The 16,873-nt window shown below is 44.7% G+C and overlaps 1 protein-coding gene across 9 annotated transcripts in view; it reads right to left on the reverse strand.

Moving 5' to 3' along the window:
- FGR (FGR proto-oncogene, Src family tyrosine kinase) overlaps positions 1-16,873 on the reverse strand; it is a 594,030-nt gene that overhangs the window by 351,180 nt on the left and 225,977 nt on the right. For 7 of the 9 annotated variants that reach the window (XM_073666196.1, XM_073666199.1, XM_073666200.1 and 4 more), the window contains one exon: positions 7,095-7,139. The gene's annotated coding sequence lies outside the window, so the exon portion shown is untranslated. The other 2 variants (XM_073666203.1, XM_073666202.1) reach the window with 2 other exon arrangements.

The following is a 16,873-nucleotide window of genomic DNA, read 5'->3' on the forward strand; positions in this document are numbered from 1 at the left end:
TTAGTGAGATGCACCTATAACTCCCTATACAGTATGAAGCACTCACATAGCTCTCTGCAGCCCCCACAGGGTAACATTATCTGTAGCCCCCAGGATAACATACCATACAGCCCCATGTTAAAATACCCTGCAGCCCCCAGGATAACCTGATGCCCTGCAAACCCCGAGGGTAACCTCATGCCCTACAGCCCCCACAAGGGTAACCTTATGCCCTGCAGCCCCCCCATGGTAACCTCATGCCCTGCAGCTCCCCCAGGGTAACCTCATGCCCTGCAGCCCCCCCAGGGTAACCTCATGCCCTGCAGCTCCCCCAGGATAACCTCATGCCCTGCAGCCCCACCAGGGTAACCTCATGCCCTGAATCTCCTCCAGGGTAACCTCATGCCCTGCAGCCCCCCCAGGGTAACCTCATGCCCTGCAGCCCCTCGAGGGTAACCTCATGGCCTGCAGCCCCCCCCAGGGTAACCTCATGCCCTTCTCTCATAGAACACGATCTATCATACTGCTTGCCTCTTACCATCACCGGGCACCAGGAGCTGCCAGCAGGAGCGAAGCATTAAAAGGCAGCACAAGACGAGCAGGGAGGAAGAGCCAGCACTGAGCACTGCACAGGTCCAGAGCTGCAGGAGAAGTATACAGCCGGGAATCCCAGGGGCTCAGCGTGACGTGAGTAAAGCAGACGTGGCCACGCAGAGCATGCTGTGTGTTCGTGTCTGCTATATTGTCATGCATGTGGCGCACAAAACATTATAATGAGGGAAATCTGGCCATGGGCCCCCCAGAGCTTCGGGCCCCGGGCAGTAGCCCAGATTGCCCTCATTTTAATCCGTCTATGAGTATATGTACCTAATATTTCTCTGTTAAATGTTTTGCATAAGTTAGTGAAAAAAGTAAATAAAATAAAACAAGGCCATGTCATCTACTGTGGAGATTTCAATTTAACACATGACTGTGAATTGGACTCTTCATCAGTATCCAGAAGATATTCCTCTCATTTGGCATGTTAATTAATAAAGATCTTTATGATATATGGAGAATCCAATGCGTGAATGAAAGAGATTCTTGTCGCCTGCCATAACACATACTCACGCAGAGATTTATTCTTGGTGAGCAAATCTCTTATGGATGACATTGTACTCTGATCCATAGGACTCATTACATGGTCAGATCATGCCCCGGTGATGCTGCATGTGGAGGAAAGACACTCAACCCCCCCACCCACTCACCCATCTTTGGAAAGCTAACTCGTATCTTTTATTCTGTCATCAAAACGTAGAGTACCTTCAAAATAATATACAAGACTTTTTTAAAATTAACGCCAAATCAGTGGGATTCCCCTTGTGGAATTCACACAAAGCATATATGAGAGGGATTTTTATTAAATTAGGCCATAAACTTCAATGAGAAAGAAATAAAAAATTCAATGCAATCCTCTCAGAAATCCATAAATTAGAAGTCTTAAACAAACATTATGTTCGAATTCAATTGAAGGACTGCTTATTGAATAAATATGAGAAAAATCTCCAAAAATAAAAGCACAATACTACTCCCAAGGCAACAAAGCAGGGAAATTATTAGCGAGTAGACTAAAATCAGAGAAATGAAAGCAAAAATTCCCTATCTCAAAAATGGCCCTCAACAACAGAAATTATACAGTCCTAAAGATATTGCAAACAAATTTAAGGAATATTATTCCTTACTTTATAACTTGTCCTCGGTTCCTGACCATATTACTCCCAGCTGTCTAAGGATCAGCTTACTACTAACACAGAAATAAAGAAAAACATCTTATCTTTGCCATCACACAAAGCGCTAGGACCTAACGGTTTCGAATATGTATTATAAAGTCTTTATAGACCAGTTAACCCTACATCTGACACATATCTGACAGAGATCTTCCAGAGATCTTCCAGCACGTGGTATCTCAGGGTTCATTACCCAAAGAGATGTTATCAGCCACGATAATAACAGTACCAAAACCCAGCAAACAGCTAGACATCCCACAAAATTTTAGACCCATATCTTTACTAAATACTGATCTTAAGATTTATGCTAAATGCCTAGTGGCACGCCTAGCCCCTATCCTCCCATTATTAATATCATTAAATCAATCTGGCTTCATAAAAGGGAGACAAGCGGCAGACAACACAAGGAGGGTCATAGACTTGATACACGTCATTAATAATAGGGGGACCTCGGCGGTTCTAGTGGCTTTGGATGCTGAGAAGGTTAACTGGTCGTTTGCCTTCTCGGTTCTGGGTCCTATGGGGCTTGGAGGCCCAATATTAAATGCCATTAAAGCCCTTTACTCCACACCGTCAGCAAAAGTTTACGCTAACGGCACCTTATTGGAAGAATTTTTAATAACAAACGGAACAAGACAAGGATGTCCCCTGTCCCCCCTGGTGTTTGTGCTCACTATTGAACCTTTGGCACAAGCCATTAGACAAAATGGAAGCATAAGGGGGTGGAGATATCTGGAAGTTCGCATTGCATCTCATTGTATGCTGATGACGTGACTTTAACCTTAGCGGTGCCTGAAACTTCACTTGGGGAAGCCCTAGAGACAATCAAACATTTCAGACACGTATCATACTATAAAGTAAACAAAAACAAATCTCATATTATGCCTTTAAACACCCCAGTCGAGGTCCTACTAAATTTACAAAAGAAAGTTCCCCTTGATTGGCATCAAGACCAAATTACATATTTAGCAACGTCAATAACCACTTCTACATCAACCTTATATAAATCAAATTACCTTTCCTTTACTACAATCTATTGAATCTAGCCTAAATAAAATAGGCCAATATGAGGTTTCATGGGTGGGCTGTGTTGCGGCCTTCCAAATGTTCTCATTACCCAAACTACTATATTTGTTTCGCACTGTTCTAATTCCCCTCCCAAAAGCATTTTTCCACCAGGTACACAGAATTTTAAACAATTTTGTATGGAAAAACAAAAGACCTCGCTTGTCTGATGAAAAGACTTAGGAAATTTGGGGGATTCAATCTCCCAAATAGTCAAGATTACTATCTAGCTACCCAACTTAATCAAGTTAAAGCATGGTGGAATGGGAATAAAATTTGTAACTGGGTCCAAATTGAAGAACAATGTGCGGCCTCTAACAATTTAAAAGCTCTATTTAGTGCGGCCTTGATTGCTCCAACCAATAAGATAGATGCTCTCCTTCTAATAGTTTCAGCCATCTCCAGCTGGAAAGCATTCCACAAAAATGGTTCTAGCATCTCAGCCCCTATTGTGTCCATAACTCCATTGGAAACTTAGAACTTTTGATAGCAGATCTTAATTTTAAAGACTGGCTAGAACAAGGTATTGTACAAGTAAAAGATCTATATAGAGGCCCTAACCTCCTCTCTTTTGCTTCTTTACATTCTCATTTTAAAATTCCCAATAAAGAGTTCTACAAATATCTCCAAATTTGGCACGCATTACAACATTTTCTGATTTCAGATAGAATGGTTAACTTAGGACTAATATCGACTCTTTAAAATGTTTCACCTAGTATAGGGGGCCTAAAACCTATATATAATTTAATAGACATGAAAAACGTTTTTATAAAGTCGACTCCCTTTTTGGATAAGCTCATTAGCCGTTCCAGTTCATACCTACATATGCGCCTCTTTTCTACAGTCATATTTGAAAACAGTTTTAAGATGTTACTACTCCCCAATGAGGCTCCATTCTCTGTTCCCCTCCTCTACTCAACTATGTTGGAGCAACTGTGGCCTAAAAGGTTCTTTAATCCATACATTTTGGAGTTGTCCCGTTTTCACCTGATCTCTTTTTCTCTAATTCACCAAACAATAAAATCATCTCCTTCTTTAGCATTACTTTTGTTAGATATACATTCTATTCCCTCCAATAGCAGAGTAATTGCCTCACATATTCTACTAGCTAATAAAATAGCGATTACAAGATTTGGAAATCCACAGGTATTCCCGCCAACGAAGAAATAATACAAGCGATAAATAAAACCTGTGCTTTTGAAAAAATTATAGCACACTAAGATAGTAAGTTACAAGTTTTCAATGTCAATTGGAAGGTTTGGATGAATCACCCAGAAAATACTGTTCTAATTTAATAGTAGCTACTATTGAGTGTAAACCTTGAAATTTGTTGAATCTTGTCCTGTATGTTATGTTAATTTTGTATTCTTTGAGTTTAATCGCTATGTAGACTTCAATGTTTGTCAGTCTAAAGTATTGTACACACTGTTTACTGTTATTTTCTTAAAAATATATAAAAAGATATTGTTAAAAAAAAATGGCTGGATGGTTTCCTCGCTACACATAATAACATTGTGGGTTACAGTTGAATTAGTGACAAAATGTACAATTGGAGGAGGAAGGTTGAACTGGATGGACCTAGGTCTTTATTCAACCTTTGCAACTTTGTAGCCAAAAAAAAATAATTCTGTTTTGATTTTTTTCTCGTTAAGCCATTTACTGATCGGAATAATTATTTTTATATTTTTATACATCGGTCATTTATGAATGTGGCAACACCAAATATGTGTATTTTTTTTATTTTATTTTGAATGAGGAAAGAGGGGTAATTTGAACTTTTAGATTTTTTACATTTTTAAAATATTTTTAAAAACTTTTTTTTTAGTTTTTATATTCTTCAATAGTCTCCATAGGAGACTTGAAACTGCGATCATCTGATCGCTTGTGCTACACATAGCTGAGCTGCAGCAGATCAGCTATAACAACCACAGGGGTCTCCTGCAAATCCTGGGTTGTCATGCCAAGCCGTCAGCGCCCCGTGATCATGTGACAAGGGCGTCGATGGGCGGAGCTGGTGACACGCTTCCAGAGTGGGCATGTTAAATGCCATTGTCAGAGATTAACAGTGGCATTTAACATGTTAACAGCCGCGGGTGGATCGCGATTCCATCTGCAGCTGTTAGGGGCATATGACAGCTGATCAGATCAGCTGTTATGTGCCTGAAAATATGCGGGCTCATCACCAGAGCCCGTATGGGGGAGGCGACCTTTGACGTATAGATACGTCATAGGTCGTAAAGGGGTTAAATATGGCATTTAATGTGCATTTATACTGGCTGATAACCAGGAACGAGCATTCCTAAGAATGTTTGTTTCCAATTATTGACTAAACTGGCTGACAATCATTGACAAATGAGCAAGACGCCTGCTTTAAAATCATCATTCTCGGCAGCTGATTGTCCTGCGAAAAAGAGGTTCTATGTGCATAGAACGATTGTATTAAAAGGAAATCTGTCAGCAGGTTTTTGCTACTTCATCAGAGAGCATCCTGATGTAGGCAAAGAGAAGCTGAATGCAGCGATGTATTACTTAGATTACTGGGTGCAATCACACAATCAGAGTTTTTAGATTTAGAAATGAAGCAGAGCTAAGAAAGCTGCCCCCGCCCCCCACAGGCTCTGTATATACAATGTCCATAGACAGTGAGCTGCCTATCACAGGAGGGGGGTGTTGGTCCAAGGCTCACAAGACCAGTTAGTCGCAGCAATGATAAGCTACTGGTACTAAAACAATCATTGTATGCAAACAAAACCTCAGAGCAGAGCTTGATAAGAGAGGCATCACTGAAATTTGTGTTTTAACCCCCTCAGATTACATATAAAAACCTGCTGACATATTTCCTTTAACAATTTCTCTGTGTGCGTGGTAGTATGCTCAGCTTGTATAAAGAGTCAGCCTCAAAAACTACAAAACAGTAAAAACAAACCTCTTTGGGAAAACTGGTACAAAAAGTGTAATGTATACCATTGATGTGCAGGGGAGCTTCTAATCAGTCCATAGCATGACATCAGAATATGCTGCTCAACTGTACAGCAGGGTTTAATCTAGTTTTGGTCTTTATCTACTATATAATCGGCTTATCCCATCTGTCTGTCCGTCCAGGAAATCCCGCGTTGCTGATTGGTCCGGCCGCGGCCAATCAGCGACGCGGGATTTCAAAACAAGATGGGCTGACTCCGCCCATGTGGTCATGTGACTCACCAACTGCCCATGAACATGTTTTGTCAGTCACAGTGTGTGATGTACTTCTGTCACGTTTAATGAATACGTTCTGTCAGTCACAGTGCGACATAGTTCAGTCACGTTTACTAAACACGGTCAGTCAGAGTGTGATGTACTTCTGTCACGTTCAGTGAACACGTTCTGTCAGTCACAGTGTGGCGTACTTCTGTCACGTTTACTGAACACGTTCTGCCAGTCACAGCGCGCTGAACAGATACTTCTTTACTGCACATTATCACTATTTATGCTTCCTGTCTTCCAATGGGTCGTAAGTGAAAATACGCCACTGAGGATTGGGTGTGACACGATGGGGGATAACCCCACCCACAGCCCGTCATTAACCGTGGTACGCGGAACAGGAGACCCCTGGCTGCAGCCGCAAATAGTCGTGATGTAAGCGGAAGCAAGAGTCGGCTGCAGCCGGGGGAATTACGTGCTGGCGGTGCGTGGTCAGCGATGTTGTCACAAGCAGTATTGACAACATGACGTAATTACAAAATTCATGAGGGGCCCCGGGGGGATACATTGGGGGGTTAATTTAAAGTAGTGCACAACCCATTTAAACACTGCTTCGCTGATTAGTCGCGCCCGGTCGGCCGCATACATATTCTAGAATACCCGATGTGTTAGAATCGGGCCACCATCTAGTATTTTCTTATTTGTAAAGTGTAGAAATCTCCATAAAGGAACAAATGCAGATTATTACAGTCAGGTTCTATTTTTTACAGGCTGCAAAATACAGGTGGGTTATATTCACACTGGTTTACTCCTTTACACTTTGCCAAAATTTTGAGTCCTGTAGAAACAGGTAGAATCTATTTATCAAAGTTTATTTGAAATAAATGAGCAAAAATACAGTTGTTCACAGTAATTATTTCATATTCGACTTCTGCAAATACAACAGTGACCCAAAAACTGATTAAACAACTGAAGTCTTTGGAAATAAAAAGTGCTATAAAAACAATGGTGTAAAGCCAGCCTAACCTGTGCCACCCAAGAGACACTGAAAGGTTTGTATCCACTTACAGAAAACTCTAACCCAACTACTGGAGATATACTTACTGAGGAAAACAAGTCAGAAGTGAGACATCACCTGATGCGAATAGTCTGCAAGACAAAAAGACAGCGATGGGTTAATATAATTTCAGGCTTCTGTGGGTTGAAGTTTTTACCCTATATAACAGAACTGAGTCACACATCCTTACATATTGTGTGTCTTTCTTCTCAAAGCCCTGTTTACACAGGGCAATTATTTCTACCATTCCTTTGCTTTTATTCCATTTTCGGGCTATTATTTGATCCTCTGATCTTGTGTGAGATATATCATGAAATATACAACTATAGTTACTGACATTTCAGAAGACTGACCTCTTCCTTCCTGTTAAAACTCAGGCGGTCATTCATTTCCTTCTTCACTGTGAGGGAGTAGACCACTTTACGAGCACATCAGTATCATTTGTTCTGAATGAATATGTCAGCTCTATCCAGATAAGCGTCATTAGTAAAGGGAACCTGTCATGTCAAGAAAACACTATTAGCCTGTAGCTATAGGACTAAACTGCAAGTTAATAGTGTTCTGAAGTTGTGCAGTGGCCACACACTAAGTCCGGCTACCAGTGAGGAAATGGACTCTGCCTTTCAGTCATAGCTCCCTAACACACCGGATTCAGCAGGGCTGCCCCAATTTGAGGGCTCAGGGCTTTGTCTCAAATTCCACTCACTCTCTTCTCAGTGCAGCTCCTCCTCCTTGGGACCAGGGCCAGAATCTCTGCTCTGCAAACACAATTAATTAAATATACAATTTTCTTATTTTCTTGTAATTTGGTCTCCCCAGGAATCAAACCCACAACCTGTATCATAGCAGGCAGTAGCTAAAGGTATGAGCCATAGACTGCGCTTACAAGCATGTGAGGATTTTGTATACTTGAAATTGCATTGCAGGCCCTGAACAGACAGACAGATTATACTGGTACATAGAGATACATCTGTATATACAGTGAAGGAAATGATTATTTTATACTTATTTCTCACTGCAAAATGCAAATAAATGTATCTAATTTATACAATGTGATTTTCTTGATTTTTGGGGGGATATTCTATCTCTCAATGTTAAAATTAACCTACCCTTAAAATTATAGACTGTTCATGTCTTTGTCAGTGGGTTAACTTACAAAAACAGCAAGGGATCAAATAATTATTTCCTTCACTGTAGCAGTGTGTATAAATGTATAGATATATATAATATATAGGAAAACATGTGAGGGCATTATTAGACCTGTAGAAGGTGGATTTTATATATATATATATATATATATATATGTATATACATATATACACACACATATATATACATATACATACATATATATATTATATATATATATATATATGTGCTTCTCACAAAATTAGAATATCATCAAAAAGTGAATTTATTTCAGTTCTTCAATACAAAAAGTGAAACTCATATAGAGTCATTACAAACAGAGTGATCTATTTCAAGTGTTTATTTCTGTTAATGTTGATGATTATGGCTTACAGCCAATGAAAACACAAAAGTCATTATCTCTTTAAATTAGAATAATTAACAAAAATACACCTGCAAAGGCTTCCTACGCGTTCAAAAAAAGTCCCTTAGTCTGTTTCAGTAGACTCCACAATCATGGAGAAGACTGCTGACTTGACAGATGTCCAGAAGGCAGTCATTGACACACTCCACAAGGAGGGTAAGCCACAAAAGGTCATTGCTAAAGAAGCTGGCTGTTCACAGAGTGCTGTATCCAAGCATATTAATGGAAACTTGAGTGGAAGGAAAGAGTGTGGTAGAAAAATGTGCACAAGCAACTGGGATAACCGCAGCCTTGAAAGGATTGTTAAGAAAAGGCCATTCAAAAATTTGGGTGAGATTCCCATGGAGTGGACTGCTGCTGGAGTCATTGCTTCAAGAGCCACCACACACAGACGTATCCAGGACATGGGCTACAAGTGTCGGATTCCTTGTGTCAAGCCACTCATGATCAATAGACAACACCAGAAGGGTCTTATCTGGGCCAAGGAGAAAAAGATCTGGACTGTTGCTCAGTGGTCCAAGTTGTGGTCCTGTTGTTTTCAGATGAAAGTAAACTTTGCATTTCATTTGCAAATCAAGGTCCCAGAGTCTGGAGGAAGAGTGGAGTGGCACACAATGCAAGCTGCTTGAGGTCAAATGTGAAGTTTCCACAATCAGTGATAGCTTGAGGAGCCATGTCATCTGCTGGTGTAGGTCCACTGTGTTTTATCAAGACCAAAGTCAGCACAGCCGTCTACCAGGAAATTTTAGAGCACGTCATGCTTCCCTCTGCCGACAAGCTTTTTATTGTCAAGACGAAGATGAGAGACACGAGACTAGTGTTGAGCCACCCCCGTAGTGTTCGAGTTCGGTTCGGTTCGTCGAACACCCGTGTGTTCGCCGAACTGTTCGTCGAACTGTTCGTCGAACACCTTCGAACACCGTTAAAACCAATGGCAGGCAAACAAAAACACATAGAAACACATAGAAAACACCTTCAAAGGTGTCCAAAAGCTGACAAACTGCTCAGAAGACATAACTAACACATGGAAAAGTGACAAGTACATATAGTCATGCGAAAATAAAAGAGGTGGAGGAGTAAAAGGAGGGCGAGACACAGATATAGGCATGTCATGCCCTTCTAAAATCCAAAAAGTGAGAAGCCGACACGGCCAGTCCGCTCCTGCCCGTGCCACCTCCGTGTCGCCGGGTTTGTGCCAGAGCCGCGGTGAACCCTGACGGCCAGCCCCCCTCTCCCAATACTGGTGCCTGTCCGCTGGTGGGTCGAGCGAGCCCCCCTGTGGTGGAGGCAGCTCTAAGCTTTTTAATTTAAATTGTCTCTCTAATTTGAATGAATACACTTTAAATCCATTTACAAGGATCTATTGGAGGGCAAGTCTCATGCCAGCAGCCGCGGTAATTCCAGCTCCAGTAGCGTCCACTAAAGCTGCTGCAGTTAAAAAGCTTTTATAAGGATCGAGCTCGGCTGTCCACCGCAAGGCATCCTACTGCCAGTCCCAGCCCCTATGCCTTGGGGTGCCTCCTGATGCTCTTCACTAAGTATCCCATGGTCCCGAAGCATTTCCTTTGAAAAAATTAAGTGTCTAAACTACAGGTGGTGCAGCTTGCTTAACAGCCGGGATAATCCGCTGACTAGCAGACACTGCTACTAGGCACAAAGTATTTCCTGGGCTAGATGCAGTTAAAAATTTGTAATTAGATACTCTCGTTGGATGCTGAGAAAGCATTCCATAGAGTCTCCTGGCACGCCATATATGATTCTCTTAAAAAGCTTGGGGTAGGGGTCTAGGGGACCCTTTTATAGCCAAAATCACGGCCCTGTATCGCAATACGTCACCTAGGCTGAAGATAAATGGAACTGTAGCACCCTGAGGGCTCGGTTGCTACAGACGTATTGCACCTCACCCAGAGGTGTGATATCTCACTCTCAGGTAAGGATGGAGTGTGGATCAGGACCCGACACCTGCATGCATTACACCACATTGCCGTGGGGCAGGGCGACCAATATGCCCCTGAGATGGGCACGACAGTCCCTGTCCCTGGCTGGAGTGGGGGGAGGGAACACTGAGGAAGGGGAACCCTGTAGTGCAGGAGCAGGGAGGAAGCAGTTCCTGGGTGCATTGAGAAGGGAGTATAAAAGGTGGGCACCATCTTAGTTCAGTGCAGAGAAGTCTGAGCAGAAGTGGCAGGGAGCAGGGGCTCTGCATGAGCTCTGCTCCGGAGGCGGGCCTAGTAACAGAGGCCCAGGCCTGCAAGAGGGAGAAGGAAGGAAGAGGAGCGGAGAAGGCTCCAGGAACGAGGAATGAAGGGATCCCAGGGGTGCGGACGGGCGAGTCGCCACCGCACGCCCGAATCCACCTGCGTGGAGGGGTCAGGCCAAAGGGGGAGACCGGTCCCCGAACTAGTGGAGGCAGGAAACGACCCTCAGCTAGAAACCGGAGGCTCTGACATTTTATGTGGCGCAGCCCCTCGCTACACCCGCTAGGAAGGCACCACATAGGGTCAGGGAAACTGGCGCCAAGTTTACCAAGAGGAGGCCCGAGGCAGCCGGACAGAAGTGTTGGTAAGAAAGGCCAGACAAAGGACACACAAAGGGGGTCCTGTGAAGTGCTCCAAAGTTATCTGGGAGTTGTCTGAGCCCCTCACCTGGTGAGCACAGTGCGACGTGGGCAGCCGTTACCTGCAGACGTGGTCTGGATAATAAGAACTGTGAGTAAAGGCCCTGAACTGCATCACTGACTCCGTGTCGTTACTGCTGCTGCCCTGCACCATCACCCTCATCCTCCGCATACACTGCCCTGAGGCTATACTCCTCCCGTGGGGAGTTATGCTACGCTCTGCTGCACCCACAACACCAGCCTCAGCGGTCTGCCCTGTAGCGGCGGTTCACTCTGACCGCAATCCACGGGTGGCGTAGTCGGACATTTAAACATCAAAACCACATAAATAGTTCCGCCACTGGTTTGACCGCCCTGAGCCACGGAACCGGGTCGCCGCCATGAAGACTACAACCACCAGCATCCACCAAAAAGGGTCCGGCTCCGGGTGTCCCAAGGCCCAGGGGGTGCGTCAGAACATTTTCATCACCTTTCACAATCACCAATGGGACAAGGCAGGGATGTCCTTTGTCCCCTCTCTTATACATCCTAGTGACGGAGCACCTGCTCTCATCAATTCGCCATAACCCCAATATTAGGTGGATTGAGGTGGGAGGCACCGAGTACAAGTGCTCTCTATTTGCTGATGATGTCCTAGTATATATCACTCAATCACATATATCCATCCATGCTGTTATGGCTGAAATAGATCACTTTGTTACATGGTAAAATTTTAAAATCAATGCAGCGAAGTCTGAGGCCCTCGATGTCTCCCTCCCCAAATCCATATAGGATTCCATCCAGTCCAACTTTCCCTTTGCCTGGCCCTCACAGGGTATCAAATACTTAGGAATTCCTATTCATAGAGACCTCTCCCATCTATGTTATCTTAATTTTGGGCCCTTTATTGAACAACTCCATACAGACCACGGTTGGCAAGTTAGAACTGTAAGATTCACTACGTGAACCACTGGTGTTTTGTGGAAAAGCACATGTACACTGCATTCCAAATTATTATGCAAAAAGTGTTTAGGAGTGATAAGGGAAGAATTTGTTTGTTTGTCAGTTAAACTCATTGATGGTGATGTGTGTCAGGGCTCTTTATATCACTGTAAGCAATTGCAGACACCTGTGCTAATTAGTTTGGCAGGTGTGTCCAATGAAAGGCAAGACTACTTAAGAAGGCTCTCTCACATTATTAAGCAGCCTACATTTTCTGCCAAAATGGGAAAGAAAAAGAATGTGTCGGCTGCTGAGAAGCAACAAATTGTGGAGTGTTTAGGTCAAGGCATGACTACAATCAACATTGTGCGATGATCAGGATGAAGTGTCTTGGCAATCAAGAAGTATGTAGCTGATTCACAGTACACACGTGTGCGTGCTTATAAGGGCAAATTGAGGACTCTTTCCTACAGGCAATTACGTCAGGTTGAAAGAGCAGCGGCAAAAAAGCCTTGTCATAGCAGCAGACAAGTTTTTGAAGCTGCTTGTGCCTCCAACGTCCCCCGAACAACAAGATGCAGGGTCCTTCAGAGGTTTGCAGCTGTGCATGCGCCATCCTGTCGACCTCCTCTATCCTCTTCACACAAGCAGAAACGGCTCCAGTGGGCCAAACATTACATGAAGACTGATTTCAAAACTGTTTTGTTCACGGATGAGTGCCGTGCAGCGTTCGATGGTCCAGATGGATGGAGTGGAGGATGGCTGGTTGATGGACACCCCACGCAAACACGGCTACAGCGCCAACAAGGAGGAGGTGGAGTAATGTTTTGGGCTGGAATCATGGGGAGAGAGATTGTCGGCCCCTTTAGGATCCCTGAAGGCGCTAAAGATGAACTCCATAATGTATGTGGATTTTCTCAAACAGCACTTCCTGCCATGGTTCAAGAAGAAGAACCGTGTATTTCACAGCAAGATCATTTTTCTGCATGATAATGCACCATCTCATGCTGCACATAAAACATCTGCATCTCTGGCTGATATGGGCATAAAAGGGGACAAACTTATGGTGTGACCCCCATGCTCCCCTGACCTCTACCCCATTCAGAACCTTTGGAGCATCATTAAAAGGAGTGTCTATGATGGCGGGAGGCAGTTCACATCTAAGCAACAGCTCTGGGAGGGTATTCTGTCCTCATGCAAAACAATTGAAGCAGAAACCATCCAAAACCTGACAAATTCAATGGACGAGAGAGTTCAGAAGCTCCTTTCGAACAAGGGGTCCTATGTGAAAATGTAACATCACCTAGAATAAAGTTTTGAGTTGAAAACTGTTTGATTTCAGTTTCTAACAACCTGCTAATGCTTATAATTTCAAAAATGACCATTTTTTTGGTCTTTATTAAAATGAAAAGGTTGATCGAAAAGTTTGGGGGATCTAAGAGTGTGGCAACCCAGTAGTCATGATTACTTCGAATTCTGACAATATGAGGGTCATGCTGCAGGTAGTGCAGCAAGTAGGCACTTATGTGCCTTGCGCATCTCGGAGCCCCAAAATTATTTTCCGGGCTAGATGCAGCTAAAAATTATTTTTAATTTTAAATCTGGTGAAGCTTTAGTATAGATGGCCTAATAGGATCAGTGCTGCACACTGCTACAAAGCCCAAATTATTTTCCAGTCAAGATACAGATAAACATGATTAGTAATTTGAAAGCTTAAAACGGTTGGTAGGGTGATTTTAACCAATCATCAAGCTTTTACTCTCCCCAGGATGACACAGGGGTAGAAAAGTCGTTTCGGATCCATGATTTGTTCATCTTTATGAACGTGAGTCTGTCTACATTATCAGTGGAGAGCCGCGTGCGCTTATCTGTCAGCACACCACCAGCAGCGCTGAACACACGTTCAGACAGAACGCTGGCTGCGGGGCATGACAAGATCTCCAAGGCGTAAGTGGCTAGCTCCGGCCATTTATCCAGATTGGAAGCCCAAAAAGAGCAAGGGTCCAGTGACACAGTCGTGGCTTCAATGTTTACTTGGAGATACTCCTGTACCATCGTCTCTAGGCGTTGACTATGTGTCAGACTTCTTGTCTCCTGTGGCCTTGCAAAGGATGGGCTAAAAAAGTGGTGAAATGATTCCGCAAAATTGATGTTACCAGCAGATACTGTGGTTCTGTTACGGTTTGAGTGCTGAACACTTGACGGTCCCACGGTTGGCAAGTTGGAACTGTGAGATTCACTACGTGCACCACTGGTATTTTGTGGAAAAGCACATGTAAGATTCTGCAACAGTCTCTGCTGATACTCCTGCATGCGTGCATCCCTTTCTATGGCAGGAATAATTTCTGCAAATTTACTTTTGTACCGGGGATCTAACAGTGTGGCAACCCAGTAGTCAGGATTATTTCTAATTCTCACAATTCGAGGGTCATGTTGCAGGTAGTGCAGCAAGAAGGCACTCATGTGTGTTGCGCATCCAGGAGCACCAAGTCCCTGTTGTGTTGGTGGCGAGGTAACAATCATGCTTCCTTCCTCTGTCCTCTCCCCCCAACCTCGCACAACAGAAATGTGATCAAGGTCTCCCTCATCTGATGAGTCTTCCATCAGTTCGTCCTCCACTTCTTCCTGGGCTCCTGCACCTTCCTCACTAGTTTGGCTGCTACCATGCGCCCTGGTTAAACCATCTCCCCCACCCTCACATGCCTGCCGCCTTGGTGCTGCCGACCGTCTGGACCTTGCAGATGTTAGCCCTTCCGCATACAACTCCTCCTCCTCTACTTCCTCCACCTCCTCTTGTGCCACCACCTGACTCCGAATTCTGTTTAACATGTGCTCCAGCATGTAAATCACCGGAATAGTCATGCTGATAATGGCATCGTCAGCACTAAACATCTTCGTCGCCATTTCAAAACTGTGCAGAAGGGTGCATAGGTCCCTGATCTGAGACCACTCCTCCAGCGTGATTTGCCCCACCTCTGAATCTCGTTGGCCCAGGCTATACGTCAGAACGTATTGCACCAGGGCTTGTCGGTGCTGCCACAGTTGCTGCAACATGTGCAGAGTTGAATTCCACCGGGTAGGCACATCGCATTTTAGCCGGTGAAGTGGCAGGCCCAACGACTTCTGTAGAGATGTAAGTCGCTGAGCTGCGGGATGCGAACGGCGGAAGTGAGCACACAGCGACCGTGCCCTCTGCAGAAGGCCATCTAGTCTGGGATAGTGGGCTAAAAATTGCTGGACAAACAGGTTCAACACGTGAGCCATACAAGGCACGTGTGTGACATTGCCCCGGCGAAGGGCCGCACCCAGGTTTGCAGCATTGTCGCACACGGCCTTCCTTGGTTTCAGGTCCAGTGGAGACAATCATTCATGAAATTGGTTCTCCAGAGCTGACCACAACTCCTCAGCTGTGTGACTCACATTTCCCAGACATTTCAATGTAAAAACCGCCTGATGACGTTGAGCCCTACTGCCAGCATAGTAAGGAGGTGTGCAGGATCCCTTCTGCGCAGTTAGAAAGCTTGTGGCATGACCAGACAGGCTTTGGGTGCAGGTGGAAGACCGAGAGGAGGTTGAGGAGGCAGAAGCAGTGGAGGAACTTTGACATAAAGAGGATTGACGCACAACTCGTGGGGACGGCAAGACTTGGACAGCAGCCCCTTGTCCTGCTGTTACCATAGTTACCCAGTTCCCAGTCAGCGACATGTAATGCCCCTGTCCATGCCTACTCGTCCAAGTGTCTGTGGTGAAATGCACCCTGTCACACACAGAGTTTCTCAAAGAAGCGGTGATGTTATGTGCGACATGCTGGTGGAGCGCAGGCACACCTTTCTTTGAGAAGTAGTGCCGACTGGGCATCTGGTACTGGGGCACTGCGACGGACATAAGGTCTCGAAAATCCTCTGTGTCCACCAGGCGGAAAGGCAGCATTTCTGTAGCCAAGAGCTTGCAGATGGTGAAATTCAACCTCTTAGCTTTCTCATGGCTAGGAGGAAATGGTCTTTTACTTGTCCACATCTGAGGGACCGAGGGCTGGCTATTGTGCTTAGACGGGGTTGATAAGGGTGTCCCCGGCAAACTGCCGGTCTGTGAGGAAGATGCAGGCGGACATGTTAGGTTGCCTTGATCCAAAGGTGGTGCTATCGATGTCGGACAGCGCTCAACACCAGCTGGTGTTACCACCTCCAAAGAAAATGATGACCTGCCAATCACGCTGGCTGTTGCGGGTAAAGAGGTGGCAGGTCTGCGCCCCAAAACAGGTGTGACTGCTGTCCCCCCAGTCACAGAGGATGAAGAGGCCGCGGATGCACAAGATATGGCAGACGGTGGTTGGCCCGGCCGGCTAGGCCGCATTGTAGCACACTGAGCTTCCCACTGCAACTTATGCTTCATGTCCATGTGCCGGTTCATGCATGAAGTACTCAAACTATGTATTTTTTGGCCTCTACTTAGCTTTTGCTGACAAATGTTACAGATAACACGAGTTGGGTCATCTTTATCGATCTGAAAAAATGCCCAGGCTATGCAAGGCTTAGCACCCATGCGACCTGAAGAGCCACCACGACTTGTGGTGAGAGGCAGAGTTGTGTTTGAGGATGCAGTTGTTGACGTGCTTCCAGTACTACGTCTCTGTCCAGGAAGGCGCAACCTGACCTCATCGTCACTAGCATCTTCCTCCACCTCCTCTGCTGACCTCATCTCTTGGCTGACTGTGGGTTGACAGTAAGTGGGATCTC

Source organism: Phyllobates terribilis, unplaced genomic scaffold, assembly GCF_046119375.1.
Source record: "Phyllobates terribilis strain yellow unplaced genomic scaffold, ASM4611937v1 Scaffold_2__4_contigs__length_985480577, whole genome shotgun sequence".
NCBI lineage: Eukaryota > Metazoa > Chordata > Amphibia > Anura > Dendrobatidae > Phyllobates > Phyllobates terribilis.